This window comes from Pelobates fuscus, chromosome 2, assembly GCF_036172605.1.
Source record: "Pelobates fuscus isolate aPelFus1 chromosome 2, aPelFus1.pri, whole genome shotgun sequence".
In the NCBI taxonomy this organism is placed as follows: domain Eukaryota; kingdom Metazoa; phylum Chordata; class Amphibia; order Anura; family Pelobatidae; genus Pelobates; species Pelobates fuscus.
In genome coordinates, this window is record NC_086318.1 from 91,218,325 (window position 1) to 91,234,212 (window position 15,888).

Here is a 15,888-nt window from a genome sequence, read left to right on the forward strand (position 1 = left end):
TGTTAGTGTGTGTGTGTGTGTGTCTGTTAGTGAGTGAGTGTGTGTCTTAGTGTGTGTCTGTGTGTGTCTGTTAATGAGTGTGTGTTTGTCGGTTAGTGTGTGTGTGTGTCTGTTAGTGAGTGAGTGGGTGTCTGTTAGTGAGTGAGTGTGTGTCTGTTAGTGAGTGTGTGTGTGTCTGTTAGTGAGTGTGTGTGTCTGTTAGTGTGTGTGTGTGTGTCTGTTAGCTAGTGTATGCGTATCTGTCAGGGAATGTGTGTGTGTGTGTATTTAGAAGGCAGGGCGGGGGGAAGGGTTGGGTGGGGGTGGCGCGGGGGAGGGGTGCCTGAATTTTGTCCTGCCTAGGGACAACATTTGTAGGTTTGTCGGTTTGGTTTGGTTTGTCGGCTTGGTTTGTCTTTGGGTGTGGAGAAGGCTTTTGACAGACTAAAGTCTACTTATTCTGCATCTTGCCCATATTTTTTTTCCAGGTGAGTTTGAAAAGGAATTGGGAATCATGTTGTACATGGCTACCTTGGCTACTTGGTAGAAACATATTCTGGGTGCCTTTTGTATCTGTTACTCCTAAACCTTACAGGAAAATACTCTATTGTTCCTAGCGCTTGTTAGGACTAAGGCAAGCATGTCAAACTCATGGCCCGTGGGCCGCATGTGGCTTACAATGAATATCTTTGCGGCCGGGTGGAATAGGCGTCTGCTCTCCCCACATTGCAGGTGCCTACTCTGCTCAAATTTACTCGGCCGGGGAGGAGAGGTCACTGGCAGCAGCGAGGGAGCTCAGTCTTCCTGCTCCTCACTGCTCCCTCGCGTGCGCCATCTGCAGTGATGCCGGGAGCTGGCGTCATATGACGTCATTCCGGAACCCAGCATCAGTAATCTGCGCGAGTGAGGGAGCAGTGAGGAGTAGGAAGGAGTGTGTGTGTGTGTTTGTCAGAGAGTATGTGTGTCTGTTAGTGAGGGAGTGTGTGTGTGTGTGTGTCTTTCAGTGAGTGAATGAGTGTGTGTGTGTCTGTCAGAGAGTGAGTGTATGTGTCTGTCAGTGAGTGTTTGTTTGTCAGTGTGCGTGTGTCTTTCAGAGAGTGAGTGTGTGTGTCTTTCAGAGAGTGAGTGTGTGTGTTTACCAGTGAGTGTGTCTGTTAGTGAGTGTGTGTCCATCAGTGTGTGTGTGTTGGTCAGTGTTGCGATGGCCGCGGCTAGACAGTGGAGGTGCACGGAAGCATACAAGGCCATGTCACATTCCGACGTGACATCAACGTGCTCCACCTTCACAGAGTTTTAAGGAATAGCGGAAGGATCCGCTTTGGCACAGGGTGTGGATGGCGCCATTGGAGGTATACCTGAGGCTGGACTCCAGAGTCGCAAACTGGCAGTGGCAATGTGAGTGGAGTCTGCTTGTTGGCTAATATTGTTTTTTTGTTTGTTTTTTTAAACAAGGGCCGGGGTTTAGTAGAGGGGGGAGGAACTGAGATTTAGTATAGAGTGGGGGACCCAGAATTAGTATAAATGGAGGAAGTGTGGGATTTAGTATAGAGGGCGGGACTGGGGTTTAGTTGAGGGGGATGCTGTTTTTTTTTATACTGTACTTTTCAAAACAAACCTACGTTTCTATGAAAATGTAAGTTGTTTTTTTTTTTGCGGCCTACATAAACTTAATTTATTTGGCCCGTGCTAGCCTTTGAGTTTGACATGCTTGGACTAAGGGTTTCCAACATTCTTCTATATTACTATGGAGTTCAGTTTGCCAAAATCATACCTTGCACATTCCCATAAAGCATAAGAGATAGGCTAATCCGCAAATTAGAAATAAAGGACAACTGTCCCAGCTAATTTTCAATATGATAATCCTTTCATCAAGTTTTGAATGTAAATTTAGTTTTTTTAAATAATCTATGCATAAAAAATTATAAAAACTCATCCCTACCTTTAGTATATGAGAGGATCATTCAGCCATATACATGCACAAATCGGTGTTTGAAAACCGACAGTCTCTGTGGTCTTCCCTGCTTCACTCTCTGCCAGGCCCAGACTGGCCAACAGGCAAATGCCGGTGGACCGTGATGGCCGTGGGCTGAGGTTAGCTGAGTAGATAAAATTATCTCTATGGCCGGTATATATAGGGCAGGCGGTCAGTGGGCGTCGGCCCAATGAAGTAAACCTTCTGGGCTTGTGGGGAGATTCAAGGTCATGCACACTGTATCCATAAATAGATAAATATCACTAATTTCAGCAAGTAAGTTTCTGAAATCGTTTTTTGAAGATGGGCATCAGCTGCCCCACCATGATGAATTCAGGCAAGCCCCAATTTCTAATTTTATGGTGTGGTATCTTTTATTTTAATTCATTCTCCATATCATCCTCTAATTGTTGGAGTTTTTTTGAGGGCTGTATCATGTTAATTTATCAATGATAATTTTATCCACTTCGGCTTCAATGTCATTATTGTTCCCCATGAGCTCCTGGATGTTTTTGAACATGGAAGTGATATGGACCAAGTGAGGTGGATTAAGCCACCAGTTAGTTGTTCACTAAACAGAACCAATGATTAGAGGTTCCTGACAGCGCTTAAAGTGGGACTGTCACCGCCCACCAAAATTAGTATTTTATAAAGTTAAAATCTTTATGAAATGCTCACAATGCCAGTTTCACAGAACTTCCAACCCAGTCAAAAGATATATTGCGTCAAAGCAGTAAGTACTATTTTTCCTCTGTTTGACAAAAGGCTGGACCAGTTTTCCTCTGCTTGACAAAGTTTGACCAGTGATGGTTATAGGGAAAAAAAGTTATTTCTATGGAGGATCCCACAGGAGCTTAAGAGGACCCAATGGAACAGAATTGCGACAAAGCATTTTTCGTACTTCCGTGCATGTGAGGGACAGATTCAGGTAAGTATTACCTACCTTCGTCTGTCCTTCAGGGCCGCCAAACCCCCAACAGAGACACGTACTTTCCGTGCATGTGAGCGACAGATTCAGGTAAGTATTACCTTCCTTTCCCTGTCCTGCAGGGCCGCCAAGCCCCCAATCTCTGTTGGGGGCTTGGCGGCCCTGCAGGACAGGGAAAGGAAGGTAATACACCATCAGGGGTCTTTGCAAATTATGGTGATGGTGACAGAACCAATTTAAATAAGGCTTTCTTGCAGCCTTTAACCCCTTAAGGACCAAACTTCTGGAATAAAAGGGAATCATGACATGTCGCACATGTCATGTGTCCTTAAGGGGTTAAAGATCTTAATGTCTAATGTGGAATTGTTTTCTTTGATCGGCGAATAGTACTAAGTAATGGTGGTTGTCATGGCTCTTTTTACATCAAATAAACAGGATACCACTAATCATAGCGCACTGATGTGCCTCAAGCTTTGTTAGAGTGTTTCACAAACAAATTGAGAGAAATCTGCCCTTCACGTCTCCTGGTTGTTAATCAGATAACTTGGATGATTCCCTGCCTAACTCCAATTCAAAACATAAAGTGATGCTTTTCATAGAAACCATAAGACAAATCTGATTAGAGAAGCATGGCAACTATAGGCCCCTCAAAATGTATGATATTAGTTCGGGCTGCATCGAGCAGACTTTATTGGTGCTGGAAAAAAAATATTTTATTTTATTAATGAAACAGGGTTAACCCTAATTATAAAAAAAGTACAATCAAGTGTGGAAAATATTTGTTTTGTAATGATAGACTGTAATACTGTTAGTCGGTATGCTGACCTATCAGGTGAGGTCACAACTAAGCGTAATGTTTATAGGATGATGATGATGATTATGATTGTTAAAAAAAACAAAAGTTTGTGTGTCCTGGAAAATTTTCTCCCATTAAAGAGTGCTTTAGGCAGGGAGGGAGAGGGAGGAGAGAACCCGGGGGAGCTCTTACCTGCAACTCCGCCGGGTTCTCTTCTCGCGATCACGGAGCATTGCCGCGGTTACCATGGCAACGCTCCGTTCTCGCGAGAGTGAACTCTAGCCTGAGCTGCAGGTTAGAGTTCACTCCCCCACTAGAACCACCAGGGACTGGAAGAAAGCAATGTATCCCCCTCCCTCAGCACAGGTAAGAAGGGAGGGGGGACATTAGTTATATTTATTTAACTAGAAAAGCTACAATTTCTGGGGAAATTGTGTGAAGTGTTCTTGCCTCCATTAGTAGTCTACAACTGGAGTGGGCGGAGTAACTGTTATTATTTATTTATATAGCACATTTAATTGCAACGTTGTTGCCCAAAGTGCTTCACAGTTACAATAAAACATACAGTTATAAAAACATTAGCAGGTGCAAAAGGCCCTGTCTATGACATCACTTGCTGCTGCAGCCTGGCACAGGTCAGAGTATTTTTGCGGTTGCCATCTTCAAACGGTCGTATTTTAAAAGCTATAAATCCTACAGTGAAGAGCTTTATATTGTGAGAATCACACGACCCAGGCCTACATTTTGATGTATAGTATGTCTCTGAGATATTAACAATGAAGGCACAGTCGCAGTTTTGAAACCACGGAGCAACGCAGGGAGAAGTGGGCCTTGACAGAGCCAGGAGTAGGCAGGTGAAGTTTAGGTCAAGGGGCTGTCCTAAGGATTGTGCTAAGAGGGCGTGGGTTAGAGGGGAAGTTAAATAGCGGCCATTTTGGGGTAAGTTCATTCTAACTTGAGCCTTTCTTACCTATAAATTGTTGCAGGTCGGCTAGGCTCTTCTTTTCTTCTTTTTCAGGTGCAGCATGGCTTCCTTGGAAGAAATTTTGTCGGGTGTGCGGTCCGTGGTGAAGGAGAAGGGTATGGCGTGGCTGCAGGAGCAGTTGGGGGTTCCGAGCACGTCTGCTCCCCCCCATGCGGTTCCGGATCGGAGACCGGAGAGGAGAGCCAGGCCGCCTCAGCGGCTTAGTCCTGGAGCAGGTCCGGCGGCGCGACGGAGGAAGAGCTCGGCTGGAAGCAGTGTGCGGCTGAACGTGGCGACAGCCGGAAAGTAAGGACGGGGAGCCGGCCGTCGGCCGGGACCGCCAGCTAGGCGCAACGCCGGGGCGGTGAGGTTGCAGGCCGGGAGGAGGCCTCCCTTGAAGAGCGCCCCCTGCCGGATGGCGGTGGGTGGGCAGGCCGGTGCTGGAGTGGAGCAGGACGGAGCCGAGTCGGCTGCGGTGTCCAGGAGCAGCCCAAGACGTCCCGGTGAGTCGCCCCCTGGGGGCAGCACTGAGGGGCAGGGGGGCGTAAGAGGTGCTAGCAGTGACAGGTCAGCGGTCTCACACAGCATGGCAAGGGACCAGGTCAGCAGGGCACAGCAAGAAGCGGCTGGTGATAGGGGCAAGGAGGATGGCGCTGCAGAATTAGGGGACCAGAGGAGCATGGCCAGGAGCGCAGGAAGGAGGGGTGACGGTCGCAGCAGCGGTGTATCAGGGGTCACTAGAGGAAGGAGGAGTGGCAGTGTGGAGCGCAGTGGAGACAGGCGTGCAGGTGGGGAGACAGACGGGCGCAGCAGACACCGGGCGGCGGGTGGCTAGCCGGGAGGACGGTGGCACCCAGGGCGGCAGTGTGCGGGAGGCCATTAGGGGTCGCTCCCAGGATCAGCGGGATAGGAGGAGCGCCAGCAGTGGGAGCAGCGGAGGACGTCAGCATGGAGGAGCAGATTGGCGGGCCAGCAGGCGGGGATCTGCAGACAGAAGGAGGCTGGGGGACAGGAGCCCAGTGGGGAATCGGAGCGGGGGGAGGAGGTCCACTTCCAGGGACAGGTGGCCGAGGCGCCGGCGCAGTGAGTCAGGATCATCAGGGAGGAGCTACGCCACGCAGAGGAGGAGGAGAACCGAGCGGGAGGGACGTTACAGGCGTGGGAGTGGGGATGACAGGTCTGATCACGGGGATGAAGGGCGGGTGAGGCTGCAGTCGGACAGATCACCCAGGCTGTATTCTCCTTGCAGGTCGATGAGTAGGACGCCCACGAGATCAAAGCACGAACGGGCGGGCAGGAGTCGGCTTCCCCTGGTTCCCTCTGGGTCGGTTGATGCTGTGGACGATATGGCGCCCCCGCGGCCAGCAGCGCCCGGGGGCTCGAACGGTGAGTCTCCAACTGCACCACACTCGGGAAGTTTACTGGGGTGTCTAAGATCGCTGTTAGAATCTTGGTCGGGGGACGGGGGGTCACCGACGCAGTTTGAAAAGGTGTGGGTTGCGGAGGGCGGTCGGGAGTCGGGGTCGAAGGCCGCAGCGTATGCAGCGCCTAAGGGGGGTGAGGGCACCGTGAGAACGGGTCATGGAGCGACGGTTGGGGAAGGGGAGCACGTCGATCTTTGTGGGGAAGTAACGGATGCGGCGCGGCAGAATGTCCATGTGTCTTTTGCGGGGCCGCTGGGGTGCCACTTAAAGGTAGAGATTAAGGATAAGATCTGGAAAGGGGAGTTTGTGGAAATATTTTCCCTACTTCCCCTGGAGGAGTTTTTAGATTTGAAAGAGGAGGATAAGAAGGATGCGAAAAAGGAGGAGGAGGAAAAGAGGCGGAGGTATCGGAAGATACCCAAGTCCTTTGGGAACTGGTTGAGGGCTTTTTGTATCCTGGCGAGCGTGATCGGGGAGAAATATCCTGATCGCTGTTCGCAGCTGTTTTGTTATTTAGACGGGATTGGGGACGCGTATCGGACCTACGGGGGTTTAGCGTGGTGGAAGTATGACAAACAATTTCGTCAGCGTCTAGCGGCTAATCCGTCCATGCGGTGGGACCAGATGGACCTACCGTTGTGGATGAGGCTGATGATGGCACAGAAGAGTGTCCCCTTTCTCAGAGCGGCCGGCGCGGCCTCGGGTACCGCGTCGGCGGGACAGAAGAAGGGTTTTTGCTGGCTCTACAATGAGAGCCAGTGCAAGTGGGGTGCGTCATGCAGATTCAAGCATGAGTGCTCCGGTTGCGGGGGTAATCATGGAGTCTCCAGGTGTTTTAGGAAGGGTAAGCCGAACCTTGGAGGGGGGGGTGCCGGCGCATCAACCGCTGTGTCTGCAGCTGGGGGTGTCACCGGTGAAGGTAGGCGCGATGCTGCCTTGGTTAACAATATACGATAACCAGGAGGTGGCGAGGTTTTTATGGCTCGGTTTTACAGAAGGTTTCAGGATTCCGTTTCAAGATAGGGCTTTGGGTGAGTTGTGTAAAAATCTTCGGTCCGTGGGGGAACATCCAGGGGTAGCTCGGGATAAGTTATGTAAGGAAGTTCCCTTCCCCGCCGTTGGTTGGTTTTCGAGTGTCCCCGCTCGGGGTAGTCCCCAAGAGGGAGGTGGGGAAATTCCGTATGATACATCATTTATCGTACCCGCATGGGGCGTCGTTAATGATGATATTGACGAGGCCCTGTGTTCTGTTTCCTACACGTCATTTGACACGGCAGTCGAGTTGGTCAGGAAGGCAGGGCAGGGGGCACTGATGGCGAAATTGGATGTAGAAGCAGCATTTCGGCTGCTTCCCATACACCCGGATTGTCATCACTAATTGGGGTGCTATTTCGACGGGGGGTATTTTGGGGACTTATGCTTGCCTATGGGTTGTGCCATATCGTGTGCTTACTTTGAAAAGTTTAGCACCTTTTTGGAGTGGGTCGTACGGCGGGAGTCGGCGGGGGGTGCAGTGGTGCACTACCTTGACGATTTCTTATGCGTTGGCCCGCCACAAACGGAGCGATGTAGCCAGGTGTTACAGACCTTTCAGTGGGTGGCGCACACGTTTGGGGTGCCATTAGCTGAGGACAAGACGGTGGGGCCCACTACGTGCCTCAGCTTCCTGGGGTTGGAGATTGACTCGGTGCGGAGGGAGTGCAGGTTGCCGGACAAGCTACACGCCCTTCAGCGGCTGGTGGACACGGTTGGGAAGGCAAGGAAAGTGACCTTACGCGAGCTTCAATCATTGATAGGTAGCCTGAATTTTGCGTGCCAAGTCATTCCAATGGGGAGGGTTTTCTGCAGACGGTTGGCACGGGCGACGAGCGGGGTGCGGAAGCCGTCGCATTATGTCAGAGTTTCGGTGGACATGAGGGATGATTTAAGGGTATGGGCAAGGTTTTTGAGGGAGTTTAATGGGAAAGTGTTTTTTCGGGATCCGGTCGGTTCCTCCGCAGACGTGGGTTTATTTACGGATGCATCGGGTAGCGTTGGATTTGGGGTGTACCTGGCTGGTAAATGGTGCGGAGGAGTGGCCGGAGGCGTGGAAAGCGAGCCCATTGATTAGGAATTTAGCCTTTTTGGAATTTTTCCCAGTTGTGGTGGCGGTGGCGTTATGGGGTTCGGAGTTAGCCAATAAAAGGGTTGTGTTCAATTCGGATAATATGGCAGTGGTACAGGCTATCAATGGTTTATCTGCTTCCTCATGGCCAGTGGTGCAACTGTTGAGGCAATTGGTCCTCTTGTGCATGTCATATAATATTGTGTTTCGCGCTCTGCATATTCCGGGGCTTAACAATGTAGTCACTGACGCACTGTCTCGCCTGCAGTGGGAGCGCTTTCGGGAGGCGGCGCCGGAGGCAGAGGAAGAGGGCCTAGCCTGTCCTGCGGAGATGTGGAAGCTCGGGACGTCCTGCTTGGGGAATACGTAAAGAAGTCTCTGGCGCCTGGGACGTGGTTTTCCTATGTCAAGGTTTGGCAGGTTTGGGAGGATACAATGCAGCAGGTAGGGGGAGAGGGCTCTGGGGATAATCGGCTGGACGTACTGCTGTGGATACTATGCCGGTTGTTCGCAAAGCAAGCATCGCCATCGATGGTGGATAGACACTTGTCAGCATTGGCGTTCTTGTTTAAGTTTAATGGATGGGTGGATTTGACGAAACATTTTATTGTGAGGCAAGCGGTTCGGGGATTCAGGAAGGGTAAGAAGACGAAAGATACGAGACGGCCAGTCTCGTTTGCAGTATTGCAGGGGTTGTTAGGCACACTGCCTGAGATATGTTTTTCCGGGTTCGAGGTGGCGTTATTTACGGTGGCCTTTTCATGGGCCTTTTTTGGGGCGTTTCGGATTGGTGAATTGCTTAGTGCCAACAAGAAAGGGGTTGGCGGCTTAGGTTGGACGATGTGTCGGTTGGAGGGGACAGGGTGATGATTCGACTGGTTCGATCGAAGACGGACGTTTTCGGTAAAGGTTACACGGTGACGTTATTTGAATTGCTGGGGTCAGGGTTGTGTCTGGTGGCAAGCGGGAATGGGTTTTTGGTACTCCGCCCGGCAGGGAACGGGTATTTCTTCATACATGCCGACGGTACGGCGCTGTCGCGGTTCCAATTTGTGCGGGTTTTCCTTTTGGGCTTACAGAGGTTGGGTCTGGAGCCCATGCAGTTTGGTACACATTCGTTCCGCATTGGTGCAGCGACCGAAGCGGCTCGCTTGGGCTTAGATGAGCGGATTAAACGGATCGGGAGATGGGAATCTCTTCGATTTCGCTCTTATGTGAGACCGGATAGGTTGGTCTGATGTGGGGGTTGGAAGTGGATGTGTTGTGGGGGATATATGTGTTGCTTCATCAATGTTATGTTTTCTTTTAGGTTGGACGGTGTGGATAATTGGCCATTCGTATATTCACTGGGCGAGGAGGAGGGTCGCAGTTAGAAGAAACTGAACACAACTGGGCTTTCCTGTGGACCGGGTGGCATTATTCTGGTTTGGTTATCGGGGGTTTGATTGGCAGCACATTAGTACGGCACTGTTTCGGAAGGTCGCAGAGGGGGCCTTACCGAATGTGGTGGTAGTTCACGGGGGTGGGAACGATTTAGGCTTGGTCCCCCAGCATGAACTGGTTAAGCGGATGAAACAGGATGTGGATAAACTAAGGGGGCTTATCCCTGGTGTGAAAGTGGTATGGTCAGAGATGGTACCTCGTTTGTGCTGGAGATACGCCAGGGATGCAAAGGCAGTTTCTCGATGCCGGGGTAAGGTGAACAGGACCATGTCGGTGTTCATTCGTAGGCTAGGAGGAGTGGTGGTGCGGCATCGGGAGTTGGAGGAAAGGTTACCTGGTTATTTTAGGGCAGACGGAGTGCACTTATCGGAGGTTGGTTATGATCTTTTTAATCTAGGTTTGCAAGACGGGATAGCACAAGCCCTGTTTCTGTGTGGTGGGGGTCGCACCTGTCCTTAAGGGGTCAAGGCAAGTGCTGTGGCAGAAAAGGTCTTGGTTAAGCTGGAAGTTTGGGGGGTTAATAAATTGGTAGGCCAAGGTCTAGGCTGAAGTAGGCCGGAAGTTAAAAGTATGGAGGTAGGTTCGAGCCCATCGGTGGCTACGAACCAAGGGGTGTAGGGGTGTCTGGGTACACCCCTGCAGTTAGGCAAATGGAGGTGGGGCCTCTTGGTAGGCCGTTGAGTTACGTGTATATATTATTGGTTATGTTAATGTTTATTTTGGTAGGGTCATTGTCGGGGGTATGATACAGGAGTGAGCGTAACGAAAGGAGTACTGTTGACAATGACCCTAAATTGTTAATTTAAATATTGATATTAATTAATAAAGCTGTGGACGTTATACTCCAACAGAAACTTTGGTGTCCGTGTGTTATTAAAGTTATGGTTGGCACATGCCGAATAACGACTGTGCAATAATGTCATGAAACCACGGAGCAACGCAGGGAGAAGTGGGCCTTGACAGAGCCAGGAGTAGGCAGGTGAAGTTTAGGTCAAGGGGCTGTCCTAAGGATTGTGCTAAGGGGGTGTGGGTTAGAGGGGAAGTTAAATAGCGGCCATTTTGGGGTAAGTTCATTCTAACTTGAGCCTTTCTTACCTGTAAATTGTCCCTCCCACCCACCCTATGTGTTGGAAGTAGTTCCCGTTTGGTCACAGCGGCGGGAAAAGGTCTTGGTTAAACTGGAAGTTTGGGGGGTTAATAAATTGGTAGGCCAAGGTCTAGGCTGAAGTAGGCCGGAAGTTAAAAGTATGGAGGTAGGTTCGAGCCCATCGGTGGCTACGAACCAAGGGGTGTAGGGGTGTCTGGGTACACCCCTGCAGTTAGGCAAATGGAGGTGGGGCCTCTTGGTAGGCCGTTGAGTTACGTGTATATATTATTGGTTATGTTAATGTTTATTTTGGTAGGGTCATTGTTGGGGGTATGATACAGGAGTGAGCGTAACGAAAGGAGTACTGTTGACAATGACCTTAAATTGTTAATTTATATATTGATATTAATTAATAAAGCTGTGGACGTTACTCCAACAGAAACTTTGGTGTCCGTGTGTTATTAAAGTTATGGTTGGCACATGCCGAATAACGACTGTGCAATAATGTCAAGAAATTGTAGATTATGCTAGCTTTAGTGTACCTATAATCTTAATTGTATTAATGACAGGAGGCGAGTATTTGCTTTAGTCTCTCTTTACTAGAACTCCACAGCAGCACAGAAAAACAACCAATCAGAAAAAGTTAGGTACTATAAAACCCCCTTCCCATTGCATCATTTCCTCTTTCAAGCTGCGACAAAACAGAACAAAGGCAGAAAAAATAATGGGAAGCAACGAAGTCCAGATACGAAGAATACAGCAATGTCCAACGTCTGAGAAGAACTGTCAACCAGATAGCGTTGATGGACTGAAAATAAATAAGTCAATGTCTACCATCCACGAAGAAGTGCCACACCAGATAGCGCTGAAGGACTGGAAACTGAAACGAGAGAAAAACAGAATCGAACAGGTTGATTATCCAATGAAATGTATTTTGAATAAACTTGTAGATACCCAATGTAGCAAACAAAATTACCTTAATATGTAGATATCCCAACCCTACTTATGAAAAACAGACATAAGGACAGGTGACAGGTAGCAGAAACAACAAGCAGAGTTGTATACGTACCTGATTAATCCAAACTATAAAATTAAAGGGAGGGATAAGAACGGGTGGGAAATACTCGCCTCCTGTCATTAATAAAATTAAGATTATAGGTACACTAAAGCTAGCATAATCTACAATTTTATAACATGACAGGAGGCTTCGTATTTGCTGTTTTAATGCTCAGTCAACAAATTCCACGCTGTTTGTTTCGCTGGTACCCATTCTCTGAGCTACCCGAGCAAACCCAAATGGACTTTCCAACTGCGATAGATGACAATACAGCAACCGATGGAGATGCCAGTTGATGAAGTGTCCCAAAAACTGAAAAAACATCCTCCGCTGATAGATCCAATGTACGTGGGGTCGCGACCTGTTACCTACCAGCCGATCCATGAGCTGGCAAACTGACCTATTAGCCATTTCCCTGCAGTTATAAAATGTCGAAGGTCATTTGCGGACTTAGGGCCGCGATAATACACTGCCACCATGTCACAACTCTTGATGTATAAGGTTGCTCCACCGATCGTGCCAGGGGCACCCGGCAATGTGGCCTTGCAGGTAGACCTCCACTCTCAAGGGATGCGCCCAAGTCCACCACCAAGTCGCAATAGAACCGAGTAGGATCTTTCGTTCCCTCCTGGCCTACCTGGTGAGATGTCTCATCCGAGAATAAATTTATAATGCAGGCAAGAGTGTGGTCAGACTAGCCGTATCCTAAGTGATTCCAATATTCCAAATGGACTGTGTAATCCTCGGATGTGGTAGAGAAAAGACTCCAAAAGGACGTCCATTCAAGGTTCCGAACTGAACTTGTGTAGAGGAACGGTGGTCGACTATTCAGGGAATAGTGAATCCCAGAAATATTCAAAGGGATGGGAAGTGCAAACTGGAGCGCAGATTTCCATGCGGATTTGTCCTCGTCTAAGAGTGAAAGATGTTTGTGTAGGAGTAGGGGCACACCAGGTACCTCCATAAAGTCTCGTAGGTCTCCTCGACGGTAGTTGAAAAGTTAGCAAGAATCCAACAAAATGGCTCCCGTGAGGGATAAATAGAGTATAGATGGAGGGTCCACCATCTCCGAACCCTGTTCACCAGGTATGCGCTCCGAGGAGACGGGGCAGTCCTGCCATCTTATCCCAAGATCTTAATGACCGGTGGAGTCAAGACAACCGGGGTTTCCGGTCTTACCATGTGATCCATACGTACGGTTTACCTTCAGACCGGGTAATAAGCCTTCCTTAATCTTGTTATCCGAGCAAGGCAGTGCCCGTTTGCTCCATGAAGGTCTCCGTATCTCCTGATATCTTGACATGGGAGAAACTGTCTGCGCAGTTTGTTCGTAATGGTCTGGATATCCAAAACAGAAAGCAATTATCTGTATTATATGGTGCAGAATATACCAAAACCTGCACTCTCGTAATACCGGAGGTCCATCCGTTAGCCGTACCATCTCTGGGAGTGTGTGTAAATAAGTGGGAGTCTCCCCCCGTTATACCTCTGTGAGTATTTCTCACGTGTGTTACAGCGGTCCGGATCCAGTAGATCCATTACAGTAGATAGAATAGAGGGATCCAGTCTAAGTATGTATATCTTGCATGACCAGGCAGACCTCTATAACGAAATCAGTAGCATGGACGTCAGCTCTAATTGAATGCAGGAGGGACGCCTCTCTATGTAGTCATCAATGTCTTGCACAGGTACAAGCCTGTGTGATGAACAAATGGCCGGTACTGTAGAGCGTCAAGTGTATGAGAGAGCCGCGCTCTCTACTAATCTGATCGCATACCGTGATAGCGCCCGGCTGCTAGCCTGAGCGGGCCGCACCCATTAATAACCATCAGCAGAGTCTACATCCGTGACCGGTTCTCTCTATGAGAATGTGTCCTCCAAACCTGTCCTCTGTATCCACCCCAGTATCTGGTTGAGGTCGAGGGAGGGGCTGCGCCCTCTAATAACAAATCAGTATCTGGTTCTGTATATGAGAGGGGTTCACCCTCGGTTTCTGAAAATAAATATACTCGGATCGAGGTGATGGAGGGCCGCACCCTCCTGTGATCCAAACTAGAGTCCCTAGGGACTCAGGGTGACCAACTGCAGGGCACACCACTTATTAATGTCAGCATAAGGCTGAGGGCAATCTTCGGAAACAACGATGGAAAACTATCAACTGACTATCCGGATCCCATGCGCGGGTGCGGGGTCCAGGAAGACCGTTGGTAGTCTGAGGAAAGCTGGAGACGTTCTCCGCAATCCACGAGTGCCCGGGAGGTCGGAGGAGGTCAAGTCAGGCCTCTCGACGACCCGAGCGAAAAGGAAAAGGAAGTCATGAAAGAACAAAAAAGCAACAATTAACGTAGATAAGAGTAAATACACCAATTCTATCTCAGATAGAAGGCAAATAGCAGGCCGGAAGGTAATAAAAGTAAGCCCCACTGGACAGGGCCAGGAGCTAACCTAATGCGGGAAAAAACTACCGACACCTATAAGGATTCCGGGAGGCAGATACGCAGTAGATGTTAAAGACAAGGAAAAACACCGCTTTCTCCTGTAGGTGTCTGAGTACCGGTCCTTGCCTGTGCGGAGTTCTCCTTGGAGATGTGCCGTCGCCGGTTTGGAGTAAACCGTGGATGTGTCCGGGGTCTTCATACGAAACCCTGCCCTTCAGGCATGAGGTTTAGGGCCTTCACCCTTCCCACCATATTCAGATGGCCGTACATTGGTGTCCTCTTGGATAGTATGGCAATGGTACTTGTCTGGACACCTGCCTATTTCCATGTCACTGGTGGGCACTGGTTTTTCCTCAGTGATATTCCTCCAGGCCTGCGGCCAAAAGGGGTTCGGCTCCAATAGAGCAGGCCCGTCAGAAGGGCACAGGCCCAGCAGGCCAAATGAATGGACACAGAATAGTTGGCCAAGCAAATAGGCACGGACATAGCAGGCCCTTCAAATAGGCACCGACATAGTAAGCCAATAAATGAGGCACAGACATAGCAGGCCGTTTTAATGGGCACAGACATAGCAGGCCGTTTTAATGGGCACAGACATAGCAGGCCGTTCTAATGGGCACAGACATAGCAGGCCGTTCTAATGGGCACAGACATAGCAGGCCGTTCTGATGGGCACAGACATAGCAGGCCGTTCTAATGGGCACAGACATAGCAGGCCAATCAATGGGGCACAGACATAGCAGGCCAATCAATGGGGCACAGACATAGCAGGCCAATCAATAGGGCACAGACATAGCAGGCCCTTCAAATAGGCACCGACATAGTAAGCCAATAAATGGGGCACAGACATAGCAGGCCGTTTTAATGGGCACAGACATAGCAGGCCGTTCTAATGGGCACAGACATAGCAGGCCGTTCTAATGGGCACAGACATAGCAGGCCAATCAATGGGGCACAGACATAGCAGGCCAATCAATGGGGCACAGACATAGCAGGCCAATCAATGGGGCACAGACATATTAAATGTCAGACACAGACATATTAAATGAGTAATGGGGACCTATGAGTTTGGCATAGTCCCCTAAATGTCTGTAAATCCTCCGGGTATTCTGTGACCTAGGACCCTTAGACACTAATCTTAGACAGCGTACTACTGTGTGAATAAACCGTAACCGGGACTGGCGGCCCCTAAGTGCCCAGCAGGCAACATAGAGGTAAAACACGTTATATTTATTGTAGGTCATCATCATCATCGTACCGCCTGAAGGGTAAAGTACTCATGGTCTCTTCAGGAGGTCTCTTCAACTCAATGAATCTTCCCAAGAAGCCTGATAAGATAGAATAGTATCGGCATAGACAGGACTGACATCTACCGTCAGTGAAACTCACAGCAATCCGTGATATCTATAGCACTAAGACTCACAGCAAGCCGTGCTATATACACTGACATAGAACTCACAGAAATCTGTGATATATACATAGTCATAGAACCCACAGTAATCTGTGATATATATATACACTGGCCTAGAACTCACAGGAATCTGAGAACTCACAGTAATCAGTGATGTATACATATACATAGCCATAGAACCCACAGTAGTCTGTGATATAAATATACATATGGAAACTCACAGTAATCTGTGATATATCTACCTGAAACTCACAGAAATATGTGACAGTTACACATGGAAAGCTA